Source organism: Sebastes fasciatus, chromosome 22 (assembly GCF_043250625.1).
Source record: "Sebastes fasciatus isolate fSebFas1 chromosome 22, fSebFas1.pri, whole genome shotgun sequence".
Lineage (NCBI taxonomy): Eukaryota > Metazoa > Chordata > Actinopteri > Perciformes > Sebastidae > Sebastes > Sebastes fasciatus.
This window is the reverse complement of record NC_133816.1, coordinates 6,821,840-6,838,189: the sequence shown is the minus strand read 5'-3', so window position 1 is coordinate 6,838,189 and position 16,350 is coordinate 6,821,840. Positions and strand designations below refer to the sequence as shown.

The 16,350-nt window shown below is 42.8% G+C and overlaps 1 protein-coding gene across 29 annotated transcripts in view; it reads left to right on the top strand.

Annotated features, from left to right (window-relative positions):
* The window catches only part of LOC141760990 (receptor-type tyrosine-protein phosphatase delta), a 400,655-nt gene that overhangs the window by 258,553 nt on the left and 125,752 nt on the right, over positions 1-16,350 (top strand). For 4 of the 29 annotated variants that reach the window (XM_074624165.1, XM_074624161.1, XM_074624163.1 and 1 more), the window contains exon 1: positions 2,301-2,833. The exons of 20 other annotated variants lie outside the window; for them this stretch is intronic. The gene's annotated coding sequence lies outside the window, so the exon portion shown is untranslated. Of the gene's footprint in view, positions 1-2,299; positions 2,834-16,350 lie in introns of those variants that run through there. 5 more of the 29 variants (XM_074624145.1, XM_074624164.1, XM_074624160.1 and 2 more) reach the window with 3 other exon arrangements.

The following is a 16,350-nucleotide window of genomic DNA, read 5'->3' as shown; positions in this document are numbered from 1 at the left end:
TAGTGGCCCTATTGTACATGATGGCATTTTTATGGAGTTTGCACTGACATTACCACCACAAAGCATCCTTGTACGCCAGGCTTCACCTCTCACCTGCTTTAAAGGGTCTCTGGCCAAATGTTTTGTTCAAAAAAATTAACTAACGTTATCAACTGCATGTGAAGGGCTTACAGAGATGTTCATATACAAAAATGAGCATACTAACTAGCTAGCCCCGGCCCATTCTGTCTCGTTAAAACACTTGTACTTCTAGAGGCGATAGCGAGCCACTGTAGCGTCCTGTCTGCCCATCAGTCCAAAATGAGAGGACGAAGAAGTAGAGCTGCCCCGAGGGCTTGTCAATAATAACGCCATGGTCCGTGTACGTTTTGATAGTGAGTTTATTGGATTAAATACAAAGTGGCAGAAACGATAAAACTTATAAATGATAAATTTAGATTGTATGGACCATAGACTGTATATATAGATGGACGACGCGTCTCCACCTCCTCCCACTGTACAAAAGTGAAGACAAAATATAACGTATAAGTGAGCTGCCATCTTGAGATTTTGACGTCATATGGAGCTAGAATCTGCGCAGTAATGATCGGGGGGGCTGAAGCCACGGTATCAAGGTCCTGCCCACACACCCGCCCGAGCCAATCACGAGCCGAGCACGGCAGCAGCTTGTTAGCATGAGCCACCTAGCTGCTACGTTAGCACCACGGTAGCTGTTTGGCAAGAAAGACAACAACTACTCACCATAATGTAATAATCTCTACAACTACATTTATTATCAAATTGACACATGTTCTATTACGCAGACTGGTGGCGGTTATGGAAAGTTACATCTCCTCTCTCGTACAATTGCCGAGCCTCCAGCTGTGCAACTTTTTCACTCAGAGCAGCTGTCAATCACAGCTGTCAATCATGACGTCTCACACCCTTTTTTTAAACAACTCATTAAAACCAAACTTATCAGAAAAATGAACACTTGAACATACCAGTGTGATAAGAACTACCTAAAGAGGGAAAACATCTTTGGGAAAAATGCATTTGATGTGTACTTTGACATGTTAGTTTGGCCCATGTCCCATCTGCTAACATGGAGCAGCCTGGGTGTATGACCTATACTGCAACCAGCCACCAGGGGGCGATCAATACATTTTGGCTTCACTTTCAGGGAGCTGTCATGTCATCCATTTATATACAGTCTATGGTGTGGACCCAGTAGGAGAGGTGAAATGCTGCTCCCTATTTAATTGGAGCATGTGGCCAGATATTAAACATTGCCCCTTTAAGGTTCAGTGGTAGAAAGTAACGTACATTTACTGAAGTACTGTACTTAAGTACAAACCTGAGGTACTTTATTCTAACTTGTATTGCACATTTTTCTCACTCATCATACTCATACTAAATTTCAAAGGGAAATATTTCACTTTTTACTCTACTAGATCTATTTGACAGCTATAGCTACACAAGATCATTTCACATTAAGGATGTTAAAAATGTCTAATGAACATATAAAATATGATAAAGTATAAAAATGCCCCATATAAAATATAAAACCACATAAAAATAGGCAGATGCTGCTTGCATTTTGATGCATCAGTAATTATCATCCACCGGCACAATGAATAACCTTATAATGACAATTTTACAAGCACAGTAAGCACATTTCACTGTATAATTAGTATTTTGCAGATAACACTTCAATACTTTTACTGAAGTAAAATTTGAATGCATTTGTTTTTTGCTTTTATTTATATTTGTAATGGGATATTTTCACATGTTGGTATTAAGAAAGATATCTGAATACTTTTTTCCACCACTGCTGGTGACACATTCACACTCTGAACATTTTTTGATGTAGCCTTCTCATTCCCATTTTTGTTCCAATTTTTTTTTTTGTGCCATTTTTATTAATCCTTCTTATATATTATTGCATAATATGCTGTTGGTTGCATCATGATGTATAGGATGTTTGCTATCCTCCATCATAATAACATAGCTGTAGTCCTATGCAGACCCATGTGGTGTCACACATGCACTCATATTCTCACGGTTTACTAACTGGAAATAATTATGTATGTCAGACCCAAACACGCACAAATCTTCCTCTAAAATAGCCATGTCCCAGTGCACATTCCTGCAGTGGTCTTGTGTGTGTGTGTGTGTGTTGGGGGGGTTGATCCAGGAGAGTTGGGAAAGTGGGACCTCGCTGAGTGACGTCACCCCTCCTACTCACACACACCTCTTTCTCTCTCTCGATCTCTCTACCTCCCTCTCTCTCTCTCAGTCTCCCGTTTTTCTCTGCCTGGGGTTTCAGTCCGTGCTCAGGTCTCGGCAGAGAGAGAGAAAGAGACAGACGGACAGACTGACAGACAGAGACAGAGAGAGAGAGAGAGAGAGAGAGAGAGAGAGAGAAGGAGAGCGAGAGAGAGAGGGAGCGCAAGGGGGCTGTGCGTCCCAGCCAACACCGCACCACTCTTCAAACACAACCACAGTCTCGCCACGTTCAATCCAATGAAGATCTAACGAGCACAACACAGACAGAACCCATTTCCAGAGAATATTGTAGCATATACACGCTCACACGTGCGTGGTTTTCACCCCGAAGACGCGTCGGTGACGGACAACTCGAGGAAAAGACGCGAAATAAGAGCGAACAAACGGGGGGGGAAGAGAAGAAGAAAGAAGAAGAACCTGAGGACGGATTTCTTTCCTCCACGTTATTATTCTATTTCCCCGGGACTAGACTGTCATTACTGGATGTAAAAAAACAACAAAACTCTCGACTTGTACAGAAAAAAGGAGAGACTGAGTTTCAAACTGACCGCACAATGGTGATAAGGTAAGAATGTTTGGAGAGCCTGGGAGTTTGGAGCTTGTGCCGCAGTGATTTCAGGTGTGCGTAGAGCCTCATGAAGTTGGTAAAAACACACCAGTTATACCTATTTGGACTGTCTTTATTCTCATAATGTATATATGCGTAATGCTGTCTGGCGTGTTGAGGCATATAACCCTTTTATTTGTGTGCCAAGAGGTGTTTTACGCATAGTTTATTATTATTATGAATGCGCGCATCCTTGGATAGCGCTTTTCCGAGCCACAATACAGTACGTAAACGCCACGAATGGCATAAAGTACCTTCATTAACTGGTTTATTAATCTATTTTGAATATATATATACACATATTACATCCTTTAATGCGCAGGTGGGATGTTTGTGTCATGGTGTGCGGTTTGTCTTGAGGTTTGGAGAGACGATTTATGTTAAGATGTGTTCATTTTTCAATAAATCATCGTAATATACACGTTTCATTGTTTTTAATATCGCGTTTTGAGAAGACTACAGTTAATTTGTTCCCATTTATGTTATCAAAAATAACCCGCCTGCACAAACGTTATTTTGAGCTCCCTGTCATGTAAATACAGTTCATTTAGTGGACCCTTTTTTTAGAGTTGTGGAAGCCTTTTCAGCGACTAGATTGTGAAGAATTTTTCAAAGTGCATTCCTGAAACTCTCCAGAGATCTCTCATCTTATCCGTCTTTATTTTTAGAACTCGTTTTTATTTTCGCGGGGGTTTAAAGTTGACTTTGCTTTTTAAAGAGCTCACATGTTTAAAAAAAAAAAAAAAATCAGAAAGTCAGTGAGGCAGGCAGAGAAGTCAGTTAGTCAGTCAGTCAGTCACGCACATATTCTGTCAATCAGGTGAAAGTGAAGCTTTATTTCCAGCAGAGCTGTGCACACCACCTGTGCTCAGTGCGCCAGTTGGGCCACTAGGGGACTCATTCTCCTCAGCCAGAGAGGGGAATGCAGTAGAGAGGCTACAAAGCCATGAAGAAGGGCTTTTAGGCACCATGTAGAAACCCATTTTAACATAAATAGGCGTAGTGGTTTCCAAAGCTCACAAAATACCTGGTTATGTAACCATCAGCTTGTTGAAAATTAAGGATTTGTAATTGAAGCATTATGGAGCAAAACAAAAGGCCTAAAAAAGGCTATGCATTGTAATGATTGCTGTCTGAGCCAAATGAAAAAAGCAGTGATTGAAGGTGGAGTAGGGCAGTGAGGTGCTCAAAAGGCCAGTAAGCGTGTGTGCGTATGCAAATCAGCGTGCCTGTGTGTGTTTGCTCAAGCAATTCCCAGTTTACAGCCAGTAAGCACTTGCCAGCACCTCCACTGTCGTACATGTTTTACAGTTCCCAGCTCAAACAATTAGCGCTCGCCCAATTTTGACACGGCGCAATTAACGCTGTCACCACGCGTTCGATTTCCAATTTTGCTGTTGCGACAGCGGCGCTCAAAAAAAGAGGAGACAAAATGGATATAAGGCAGTTGCTCGCTCAAAGTGCTGCCATCCAAAGTCGCTGAAGGGAGCAAAGTGTCTCAGTCATTGGAAAAAGCGGCGCCGACGCGCCCATCTTCTCTTCATCCTTCACTCAGTGGCGTTTCTAAACCCTCTAAAATAACATGGAACTTGTTGTGGAAAAATCTTCATGTGTATTGTGAAAAGGTAATTCCGTATTATAGGGTAAAAGGAAATGAAAGGAGAAATGAGTCAAGCTTTCACCAGTGTGTGTGTGTGTGTGTGTGTGTGTGTGTGTGTGTGTGTGTGTGTGTGTGTGTGTGTGTGTGTGAAGGATACAAACAGTTCATGGCATGCAAGCCATTAAATTGAAAAATGATATAAGGGTTTAGAAAGTGCCTATAAGGGAGTTGGGCCATTTTTGCGTGCCTGCCGATGCACTTTTTTCTCCAGCTTTTTGTGCCTGAAGCACATTCTGAAATCATATCCCACATTTCTGACAGTGTCTCGAAGCGACAGCTGGGTATTTTCAAGACTGAACGTTAGAGAAAAGTCAACAATGTCTTTCAGATGTCCTTTTTTACTTCTCGAATGTACACTCACCTGCCTAAGTGTTTTTTAAAGCGCTACTACATATGCGGGTTAAATGTTAAGCTTATAGATATAAGCTCATTGACAGCAGTGAATTTAATGTAACGGAGGCATCGTGAAGGACGGCGGGAGCTTTCAACATTCCCTTATCCGAGTTCTTCTTCGGCACAAAGCCAAGCCCTCTTACAAACAAGTGTGCCTGCACCTCACTCCCATTGTCTTAGCACAGCCAAGTAGCTCTGACTCACTGGTTTATTTTCAATTGCGGACAAAAAGAGCGAGAAAAAAGTTTGTGTGTACGTGTGTGCCTGCAGTGTGTGAGCACTACTTCAGGAATTCCAAGGCCAGGGCCCCTATTACGAGTGTGGAATGAGAAATCAACACTTACATTACAAAAATGGATACGTAAACACGGAGGCCACAATTATCAGGCGCCGTGGCGTTGGAGCTGGAGGAGATGGAGTGCCAATAGGTCTGTTAGCAATCACCCCCCTCACTGCCTGCCCTCTGTAATCCAGTGGGTGTATTCTAGCTTATTTTGTGCCAGCAACAGCCCTTAACAACTACCCACTGACTGGCAGGCCGGCTGGCTAGCTGGCAGGGTGGGTGGTTGGCGGATGCAGGGGGAAGTTTGACTGGTAGAGGTCATGTTGGAGCAAAACAAGGCAGGGTGGCAAGGTGTATGCCCACGTGTCGTAGTGGTGTCGGTATGTGTACTCTATACGTACATGTGTGTATGCGTTTTGTATTTCTTGCAGTTTAGTTTCTTCATGTTCATCAACCGACGTTTGTGCCTGTGCGTCAGGGGCCTCCAGCCGACTACAAGCCCACTTCACATGGGGCGGCTTGATGCATTGTGACAAATGAGAAAGCAGTTTGATTTCGCACAACACTGAGCTGCACTCCAGCATAATGAAGTGATCATGACTTTACCCTTGGTTCACTTTGGCCCCGGTCCCGCTGTGTTTTTCCCCTCGATTCAATCGCTTCACTCACTTATTTACTTGGCAAGCATTTCCTCCCGTAACCTCTAGTACTGCATAACTAGCGTCAAGGGTGGGTTGCTTGATAAAAACCACCGCTACGGGGCATTGGTTTTACACATAGGGGAACGCGGGCAGCTTTTTTTTTATTGATATTCAAGTTGCCACTGGGTTGGAATAATAAGGAGCCTATTTTCACGCCCAGGCAAAATCACCTCTACTGTCCATCACCCTGTCAGGGCAGAAAAGCTGAGGCGTAAATATTATTTGGCAGTAGAGGGAGCACGGGGCTACAGCTGAGCTTGTTCTTTCCTGTTTACTCCTCTTTGTGTTTCTCTCTGTCCTTTCTCATCTTCTTCTTTCTTTCTCTCTGTCTCAGATGAGTCTCATCAAAACGAGATATCATGAAAAAAGTTCCCCATCCTTTCCTCCTGGTTTCACTCATTCTAACACACTAAGCATAGTGTCACTTCCAACGTGGCTCAACTTAACGTTGGGTACAGTATGGTTAGAACGCTTCCCCCTAGACTGGGCTCTGCCTCCAGGCTTTTGCGTACAGGGGGAGTACCGATGTGTCAGAAACGGGGAGGACTGCTTTTCCGCCGCAGCTGTCCTTTGCTTGCAGATTGGGTTTCAGGAGATATGATGGATGCCAAACGCCTGTAGCCAGTTGTGAAGACATAGAGGGGGAGGGAGTATGCTGGTATGGATTTGGATCGGGGTCAGTGGCACTGGCAGGGCATTGGAATTCTGACCTCCATTTTTGATCACCCCCCATCTAGCAACTAACATCCTGTCACTGTTAGCACTTTGAGAGAGTTAGGGCTAATTAGAAGAAGTGGAAGATAATAACTGGTTTCAAATATTGCAATGAAAGTGATGGGGGTATAAAAAAAGGTAACTTGGTGATATTTTTTTAAGACTTTCTGATTGTGTTGCAACCCACAACATTATTTCTTTTTATGCCCTTCCCATTGTCTCATTTCCTCTTATCTTAATTTTTTTTGGAAAGGCTGAGAGCCGAATCCACTGAGGTTCATTTGAATAACCAACGGAATGAGGAAATAAAAGCTGGGGGAAGAAATAGAAGTGGCGGTCGGGCTCTGTGCATTCATGTCACACAGCTTTATCAAATTATTCCACAATAGCAGCCACACAAGTGATGGAATTTCAATTAAAGTATGACAGTTTTAGAATTTGTTTCTGCTCGCAAGAGAGCTAGTAGGGGTTGCGTTTCATGGGTTGGTGGTGGGGGGCTAGAGGGAGTGGACGGCGGGGAGGGTCTCCTACAGAAGACATATTTTCCAGTCTATATTCTCCATCTATCCGCCTCCCTCTTCACTCACCCCCCCTATCCTCCATCAAAAGGGAATGACTTAGCAAACACTTTTGTTCAGAGGCACTCTGCGGTTAGAGCCTGGAGCCGGGCAAAAATGGGGTGTTATGATAAAGGTCTCTACGACGAGAAGTCAAAAACGGAGCCTTTAGTTGATAGGCTCTTTCCAAGAACAATTACGCTACCTGCTGTGCCAAATAGAAGGGTGCAAGAGATAAGTGCAAGGGAGGGGTGCACAGCTCAGGCTGGTGGCTACCTCGTAAACTGGGAAAGAGCAACGTGTATATATATGACCCTCGGGGACTGTAAACTGTTTCGGGGCTGAATTTGTAAAACAAAAACACTAGTGCACATACTCAAATATGAGCAGACACACGCAGGGTGTGAAAGACTGTATACAAATGATAGAACTAATCCTAAGAATAGACAACACATTGTGTTTGTTGCTGTGCATAAAATCTTTCGCATAACCTAAAATATGACCTAACTTTTATCTTAAATGAGGCTTAAGAACAATGATGATTGGGATTTGTATTTGCTGGCCATTTGCATTTCCCAGACTCCCAGTGGAATTGGCAAAGGGGAGAAAATTCCATTAAAAAGTGCAGTGACATTGCCACATAGCAATTTCACGAATGAGGAATGCATTTAATAGTGGATGGATTTTTCATAATTTGGAAGTGTTTCCCCAATCTGTGCCATAATTCTTGAAGTGACACGTGTTGTAATGGGATCCAGTGCCTCCAATCCGCTCACAGAGTCTGGCACTCACGTCCACAGGGAGATGTTTAAACATGTATGGATATCTCACCAGCAGACAGAGATATTGTACAGAAAAAGACTGGGAATTGGGACTGATTAACATCAACATTGTGTAAATATTGGTTCTTTATTAACTCTCATTCCCTTTTTTTGAATTCAAATTTAAATTCCTGCATCACTGCAAGGTTAGGAGTCAATGTTTAAATTCTGTGTAACCCCGGCATTCTCTCCCTACTCAATCTGCAATTATAGCTAGCTGCTTTGAAGAAGCCAGGCGGAACTAAAATGACTTTTCATGTCCGGTATAATGACTGCCATTTGGAAGCGAACATGGAGAGAGAGAGGGTGAGAAAGATAGAGCAACGGAGGAGAGAGTGAAAAGAGATGGAGGGAGGGGCAGAAGGAGGGAGAAAGGGGGACAATCAGTGGATGAAAATGGCTTAGGTCACCTCTGGTTCTGACCAGACGGCCCAAACCAACCGTCATTCCTCTCAGATGAATCTACCACGTTTTCCTTTTCTTCCCTTACTGCGCTGCTCAGTGAAACTTCCACCCTCTTGTCCCCTCTGTCTCCGTTTTTCCTGCCATTGGTCTCCATTCATTTGCCATCAACAGAAGCTTAGCAGCTTTAAGGCGGATTACAAGATGAATTGCACAGAGCGAGACGCTGTATATTCTCTTTAGGGGTGGGCCGCTACTGCCAAAGGCCAGAGCTGAGCGCCGTCACCTGGGCTAGCAGCTGGCTATCTTTTACACTTCCCTCGCTAATGAGGCCAGGCAGTTGGGGCTGAAGTTATAGCGCAGGCTAGATGCTGTGTTGGTAATCTATTATTTAGACTGTCGTGGGGAGGCTGGTCTCAAGAATTTCATGCATGCATTTTGCAAAGCAAATGGTAGCCCGGGGGGAATACAGAGCTCTGTGTGGGAAAAAAAATGAGCGAGTATTAGACATTAATGTAAGTTGCAGCATTTTCTTGACCTGACAATTTCAAACCTAAGAGGAAACTTTTGGGGTATTTTGTCATTTTTTATTATACGGGAATAGGAATGTTGCTCATACAGATGTGCTCCAGTGGTGCTAGCAATGCTGACATCTCCATCCAAAGTCGTCTTTGTCTTTCTCATTCAGTGCTTCTTCTCGCCTTCCTTTATTTCTTTCCTCGTTGTGATATTTTAGGGATGACAGATGAAGGTTGTACTCGCGTCTCCAAACAGCCGAAACAGAAAAACGGGTGTATCTCTCCATTCCCTTTTCATGTATATTTTAGGAACTATTTCAGAGGGGTTTCGGGGAGTTGCATCACACCGTTACAGATAACACTGCACAGACGGGCCTTGTTTATATTTAGTCGGGCTAGAAAACTATGGCGCACATGACCCAAGCTATGTATTTATAGAATAATATCAGTGTTTAAATTTCTTTAAATGGTACCAAGGGTTGCTATGACAGTTTTTTAAAACATGCATTTCCCAACAGTCCTACTCACTTGCATTGGGCATCCAAAAATTTGAGAAGCATACTGCAAATCAGCAAATAAGGCATCCGTATCCACTAACTTTCACAGCCCCATGAATCATTTGGCAATTAACTATATTTGGACCTGTGTATACGCAAATCTTTTGGGAGATGAGATGGCAACAGTTAAACATAGAGAGGCAGTTTTAGCCAGAGCTGTTTAGCAGACTTGGGTTACTCTGAAATGAAGTTCATGCAGAATGGCTCAAGATACCACAAATAGCTCAGATTTATAGACGGCATGATACGCATACCAAACCCCATGAAGTCACTAAGCTATTTACGGCTCCACATGTAACGCAGATCCACATCATGATTATTCAATGTTGATATTTGCACAGGCGTGAAATTGGCCATGCGACGAAGAAAGTCATCAAGTCATGAGAGTTACAGCAAGAGAAATTGGCTGTGGCGTGCTGTCACACCACAGTCACAGGCGCATTATGCCATTCCATCCATTGGCCCAATGAGAAGGATTTTCAAGGACACACCTCATAACCTCACACAGATTTTTACAGATGCAAACTTATGGAGAATACCATCAGCCATCCATGAAATCCCCAAAGCCTACAGGGCGAAGTTAACTAGAATTTCCCTGACCTCTGATACGAAGATTTTCCACTAAATTCCTCACGCTGTTCAAGAGAAGTCCATGTCAGGTGTAGGGCAGTGTAACCCAAGCTGCCACACTTAATCCTCTACCTACCCCTACCTTGTCCTTGCATGTGTTCTCCCATCGATCTACCCCTAAAGAAACATTCCAGGAGAGTTTTAGCATCATCGCTGTAACCGGACACCATCGTGCCTCTGACAGTGAGAAAGGGAGAGTTTGTACGTGGGAATTGGAATGCTTGGGTACGGCCTTCTCTTTTTACGCTCCAATCTGTGAAAGTTTAACACGACATGCTACTTGGGTTACATGATGTAAGGCAACAAATAAGCCTGAGATCAGATCCCTAGGTAGCAAAAAGGATAATATGAGGTTTGGTTTAAGATCAGACGACAACATGCTGGGCATGTGTGACTGTGTACAGTGCAGGTAGGATTTCGCAAAGAGAAGTGGTGGGATTATATGAGGGGATGAGAGCGAAACGGATGCGCACTAGGGCTGTAAAAATTGGCCAAAATTGATGTTTGAATATCCGCTCTTTAAAAACAAAATAGATTCAAACTATTCAAATATCTATTCACCTCTCACTGCCCACTGAGCAGCTGAGCGGCTCTCGTTCTACGGGAAGCAGACCATTAAATTAGCTGATAAAATGACTAACATTGCCTAAAAAAAAAAATCAACCGGAGATGTACTCAGCCAATCACTTTTAGCTGATATATTCATCCATAACCTAAATAAGGTGGCAGCTGGCAGGAGGGAGATCATCAGGAGATTGCCTGAGTCATTTCCAGTAAATATCACAATATAAAGTGTGTGTTTTCTGTTTAAAAAAGTACAAATGTCAGCATTTATCAAGTACTACTCACCCATCTTTGAAATGGTTACATCTCTAGTCTGATCTGGAGCTCACACCTAATAGGTACCTGGTTTGTTTACATGGCGAAAGTTCTCTGCCATCATTATGGTTGTTGTTTAATTATTCCTCGTTCAGCTTGACCTAACGTTACATTTCATTATCAATCGATGTGTGACTCCCCTCATGCTGTGCATTCAGTGCATAAGGAAGACAGCCAACATAGTGCTGCTTTTTTAAACAATCGAATATCCAATTTCATGTTTAAATATCTGTTTTTTTTAACGATTTGAATATATATCAAAATTAGAATATTTGTACATATGCACATGATTAGTAAGACTATGAGTTGAGATGGGAATAAATTAAAGTTTCTGGAGTAGAAAAAATAGACAAGGCAGCAAAACAAACAAGGGAAAGGTGGGTAGACAAAACACACATTCTTCTATGGATTTAAATGAGATCTATAAAGTTAACTTAGATACACAAATGAATGGTTTGAAGGCAACATGGGAAAAAAGATCCCTACGGAAACCTTGCCACCATGACTGTGGTTGAAACTTTGATTTAGATTGACTGTGAAATGGCTTACTAGTTTTAAGTGTTCATATTTGATGGCTTGCCTCGGGTCTAGACAAGAAAAAAAAGGCGTCAATTACAGCAGGTTTTATTATAAAAAGTAAAGCTAATATGCACTAAAAAAAAAATGTGTGGACGGAAGGCAATTTAGCTGTTGATGCTGGCCGTCACACCTCAAGCTTTTAATACTGCGAGTGGGTTTTCCTTTTGCCATTTTCATTCCTGTGACAGTCCAGCAGGAGTGTGTGTGTGTTTTACAGTACTGGGCTCTTTGTGTCACAGTCTATAGAAAGGTTCATTTGGTAGCCATGAAAACACATTACAATGCAATCCCCTTCCATCCCCTTCCTTCTGCTCTCTCCCCCGTCTTCCCACCCTCTGCCGTTATTTGGAAACCTTCCAGACCGTCTATTGTGATAAGCTAAACACAAAGCTGTGAGGAGGATGTCCTGCGCTAGCTGCTAGCCATATTGTTGTCTTGCTCCTCCGCTTGGACTGCCAGCCTGCATAACACTGCACCAGGGAATTAACCTCTGCTGCTGTTTCTTTCATATTGTATATAGTTTTTGCAACAGCCACTCCAACAGAGCCGCTGGGGGGAAAAGTACTGCAAATGTTGCCAAATTACTGACAGTTTCTCTCTAGCCTAACTGCATAAATACACAGCGAATGTGATAAACAGCTCAGTCTCCCCTGCTTGTGGCTGCCTCGAGAGCAACCTTTACAGAAATAAAAGGGCATGACATTTTTTTTTAAAGACAAGTTAGTTGACGTGAAAGTGGGAAGTTAAATAAAGGGAGAGTGTAGTTCAGTGAATGGGACATTACTACATTGTCACAGTTTGTGACCTTTCCCATTTGTTCTGACAAGCCAGGGTTTCTCTCTGTCAAAATGGCCTACGCTGTTTGTAAGCGATTCCTCCCTTCCTGTCCTTTTTTTTTCTCTCCATATTTGCCATCTGCAGTGACTGCGTGACGCCACAGCTTCTGTGTCATCAGTGACAACGCTCTCACACACACACACAGGGAGTAGACAAGAGCGAGTGGAGAGGAAGAAAGAGAGAGCTCACTTCATCCTTTAATTGTGTCTCCGGATGTCCCGGTGGACTTCATTACCCAGGCATCCTAAGAAATCTCACTTGTTTGCTCTTGGAAACATGTAAAAAGCGTTTGTAGATCTTTTTATGTCTCTACAGCAGCGTGAAGTACTTCAGTTCGGCTAGTCGAAATTTCAATTTCAAGCAGTCAGTAAAGCAAAGGATTTCTTTGCAGTAAGAAAGTTGTGATGATTATGTGCTGAGCTAATGGATCTGATGGCTGCCCTCAGCAGGCCCTCTACGCCAATATCATTTACAGCAGCAGAATTGAAGGAGATTCTCATTTAACTTTAAATAATATATTTAAATTTTGGCCTGTTGTTTAGTTTAACTACATTTGCATTTATTGAATAATCTGACGAGAAACATTTAAAGTTGGCCATATTTTAGTAGTGCTAATGGACTTTAAATGACTGGTTCACCTGAGTCCATAGAAGAGGTAATATAGTATGCCAGGTTTTCAAATATGCTAACTTTCCAGACATTAATCATTTCACAACCTGCCGTGTTTGTGAAAATAACACCCTTTCCTTCACAATTTAAAGACAGATATCAGTGACACGCTCAGCTTCCGTATACCTTACCGGAGGACTGGAGGTAATTTTTTACTTCATTAAATCCGAGGCTAAAAATCTACAGCATCTCCGCATAAAAACACAGCAGGAGAGGTGATTATCTTTGGAAATTAGCTCACTCATTTAGAGCTGTGTGGATGCAGATGCCTCCGTTCAATGGAAGCCTATTATTCCAAACGACTCTCATTAAGCCATAGTGAAATAAGGCAAGCTGTGGAAGCAGTGAAATAAAATCTTTAGACTGGCTGTGCAGAACTCGGCGGCGGTGAACTACGCTGTCTTCATTAAGAGCTCTGACGTCGGCGGTGAAATGCAGAAAATGACTCGGTGTGAAAGAAAAAATTGTATGCAGCTGATTTCCACCTCTTAAGCCCTATAGAAGGTTATTTAGTGTTTGTGCTCCGAGCCGAGGGAAGCGACAATACAGTCTGAGCTTAATGAGTGACTTTACCTAATACTGAGGAGCATGAGTCACAGCTGATGTATAATTTCTGTATTTCAATGTAGACCTGCTGATGAGAAGCTCTTTTGAATAGAACATTCATAGCAAGCCACTTTCCTGATTAGTCAAGCTGTGCTGTGCTCACTTCTGTGTGACACGAACGAAACCACATCACATACTCTTCCCATGGCACGATACTGGTTCCCACAGATCATTATGAAAATCCACATCCATCCTATTGCCATGTGCTGTCTCCCTACAGCAAACACTTGTCTGCCTCTGCTCAAGTCCCTTCCAGGTAGGCGTTGTCACAAAAAAGCCCTGTAATGTCTTGGTTAAGTGCTGCTTGTAGTCAGCTAACAGCATAGATCACAGGAGAAAGTTTTATCGACCTCCTCTCCTTCCCAATAAGTAGTATTTTCTTTTTTCCTTTTTCCTCATGACACAAGAGGTGTGCATTAGGAGCCAACTCAGGCCAGTCCGTCAATCATTCATTCATTACCCAGTCCATCCCTACGTACCAGTGCACAAATGGATTTATGGTGCTTTGCGTGCAATATGTAAGGATTAATGCAAACATGTATTATTTATTTCCAGCCAAAACAGTTGCCTGGGTCACAAAGCTAGGTCTATTTAGATTTACATCTAATGCAGGTTTAACGCAGGTCACTGGGTGAGTCTGAAAGGTGCATCAGCTCACTTGCTAGGTCACAGTTTGCAAAAATTTGAATAAGCTTTGCAACTGCAGTACATAAATATTTGCATGTACTAAACCTATAAAAAATGTCAGCAATACAAACAGGCTAGTTTTTTTCTTTATGAAACAAGAAAAATAACGTATTGATACAGTCAGTTTGATCTGTTCTTCACTAAACCATGACAAAGGCTGTAGCTATTCCGCATATTTCAGGACTGTAGTACAGTAGCTTATGTGACAGCATAAACCAATGCTGCATAACAAAGCACCATGGGACCGCACAGCATCTGGACTTATTTTTTTTTTTCCAGGATCCATTTCAAGTGTTGGGGGAATGAGGGATGAAGGGAGATTAGATGGGCTCTTGTCAAATGAGGAAAAATACTGATGGGTCTCACGGTTCCCTGTGGTCTCGACAACACAGCAGGTGTCCTTCATTTGCATCTCCCATGAGCTCCCCTCCTCCGTCTCCCTCTCCCGTTTATTTATGACAATGGCCGCAGGTGGAAATCAGATGACTGTCAAATCGCCCTAATGTGGAACAGGGTTCTATAACATGTGCTGGCGCACACACACACACACACACACACACACACGCACAAACCCAGCAGACAGAATCTGTTTTTAGAGTGTTTCCCAGTTTATTACTGCTCTATGATAACCTCCGTCCATAGATTCATGTGCTGTTTGGCCGGGGCCCTAAACATCAGTAGCCTGTATGAAGTGATGGAATGTACACATTAAAATTCGATCTCCTGCATCAGTACATCCAGTGCTGGTCAGGACGGCAACTATAAATTGCTGGCCATTATTTTCGATTAACCACACTGACACCATGGCCCATCACATTTCTTCCCATTTTTACCCCCTGTCACAGTGGCGCCATATTTCCAGCGCCGTTTCATTTTAGATTGTCCCTAGGCATGATAACACAGACCAGCAAACCTCGGGACACAAGCCACCGGGCGATCTTATTAATGGCAGAGCTGCGATAACTGTAGTCGTCTACGTCCTCAGTTGGTATCTCGATCTTCAGGCACATCCTTTCCGGGGCCTGAAGAGCAGAAGCGGCATAACGGGTGCAAAAGGGGGCGATGACTTGACAGTTTATCATTGATATGCTGGGGAAGTTTAATTCCCTGCATCCCCAGCACAGCAAACGGGATTCCCCAAACAGTGGGGTCAAAGGCAGACACAAAATGTCTGTCTCGGGTCGCAAATTCAATGTGAACTTCCTTGTAAAAGATGCTAACTGTCCTGAAACTGAATTGCATTGGTGGAGGTTGGTGTCAAACCTTATAAGGAGGGGAAATAATTGGCAAATAAATAAAAAGATAAAAATAAAAATAACCTTCATACATTTATAGACCCTATACGTTCATATAAACATAGGCAGTATACATGTTAATTTTAATGTGCCAGATTTGCCAACCTTGAAAGCTTCACATCGTATTAAACATAATTTGCAGCTAGGATGGAAACAGATATGGTCAGCTGCCAGTGAACATCAGGGATAGCAGATGCACAACACAAGAGCAGCCGATATATGACGTTGTTATCAGTCGGTCATTCTGTAAAATAATGGCAAGTGTCCCAAAGCAAGAAACCACTGCCAGAATGTCAGTGCTATCAGAATTATAATCATTTCATTACCCTCATTTTGAAGCCATTACATTATGCACGTTCACCTAATTGTCTAACTTTAAATATAGTGAGGGACAGCTGATATTAAAATCCTTGATATGGCTTGGAGCCATTTGGAAAACAATGAGTTCAAAAGGGCAAAAGAGTGAACTGAAAGCAATCGGACTGCTAAGCTCTTATTTTGACAGAAACAAATTGTTGTGTCTGTGCGGAAAGTCCTTCTCTTAGTTCTTAATGAGTTTATTGGAAATCAATATCTCTCTCTCGCCCACTGGCATGTGACACTGAGGCCGTGACCCAAGAGGGACCCTTAGACGGTAAAGCTGAGTGGGTCAGTGAGGACTGGTAGTCGCTCGTTCATGCTTAGGCA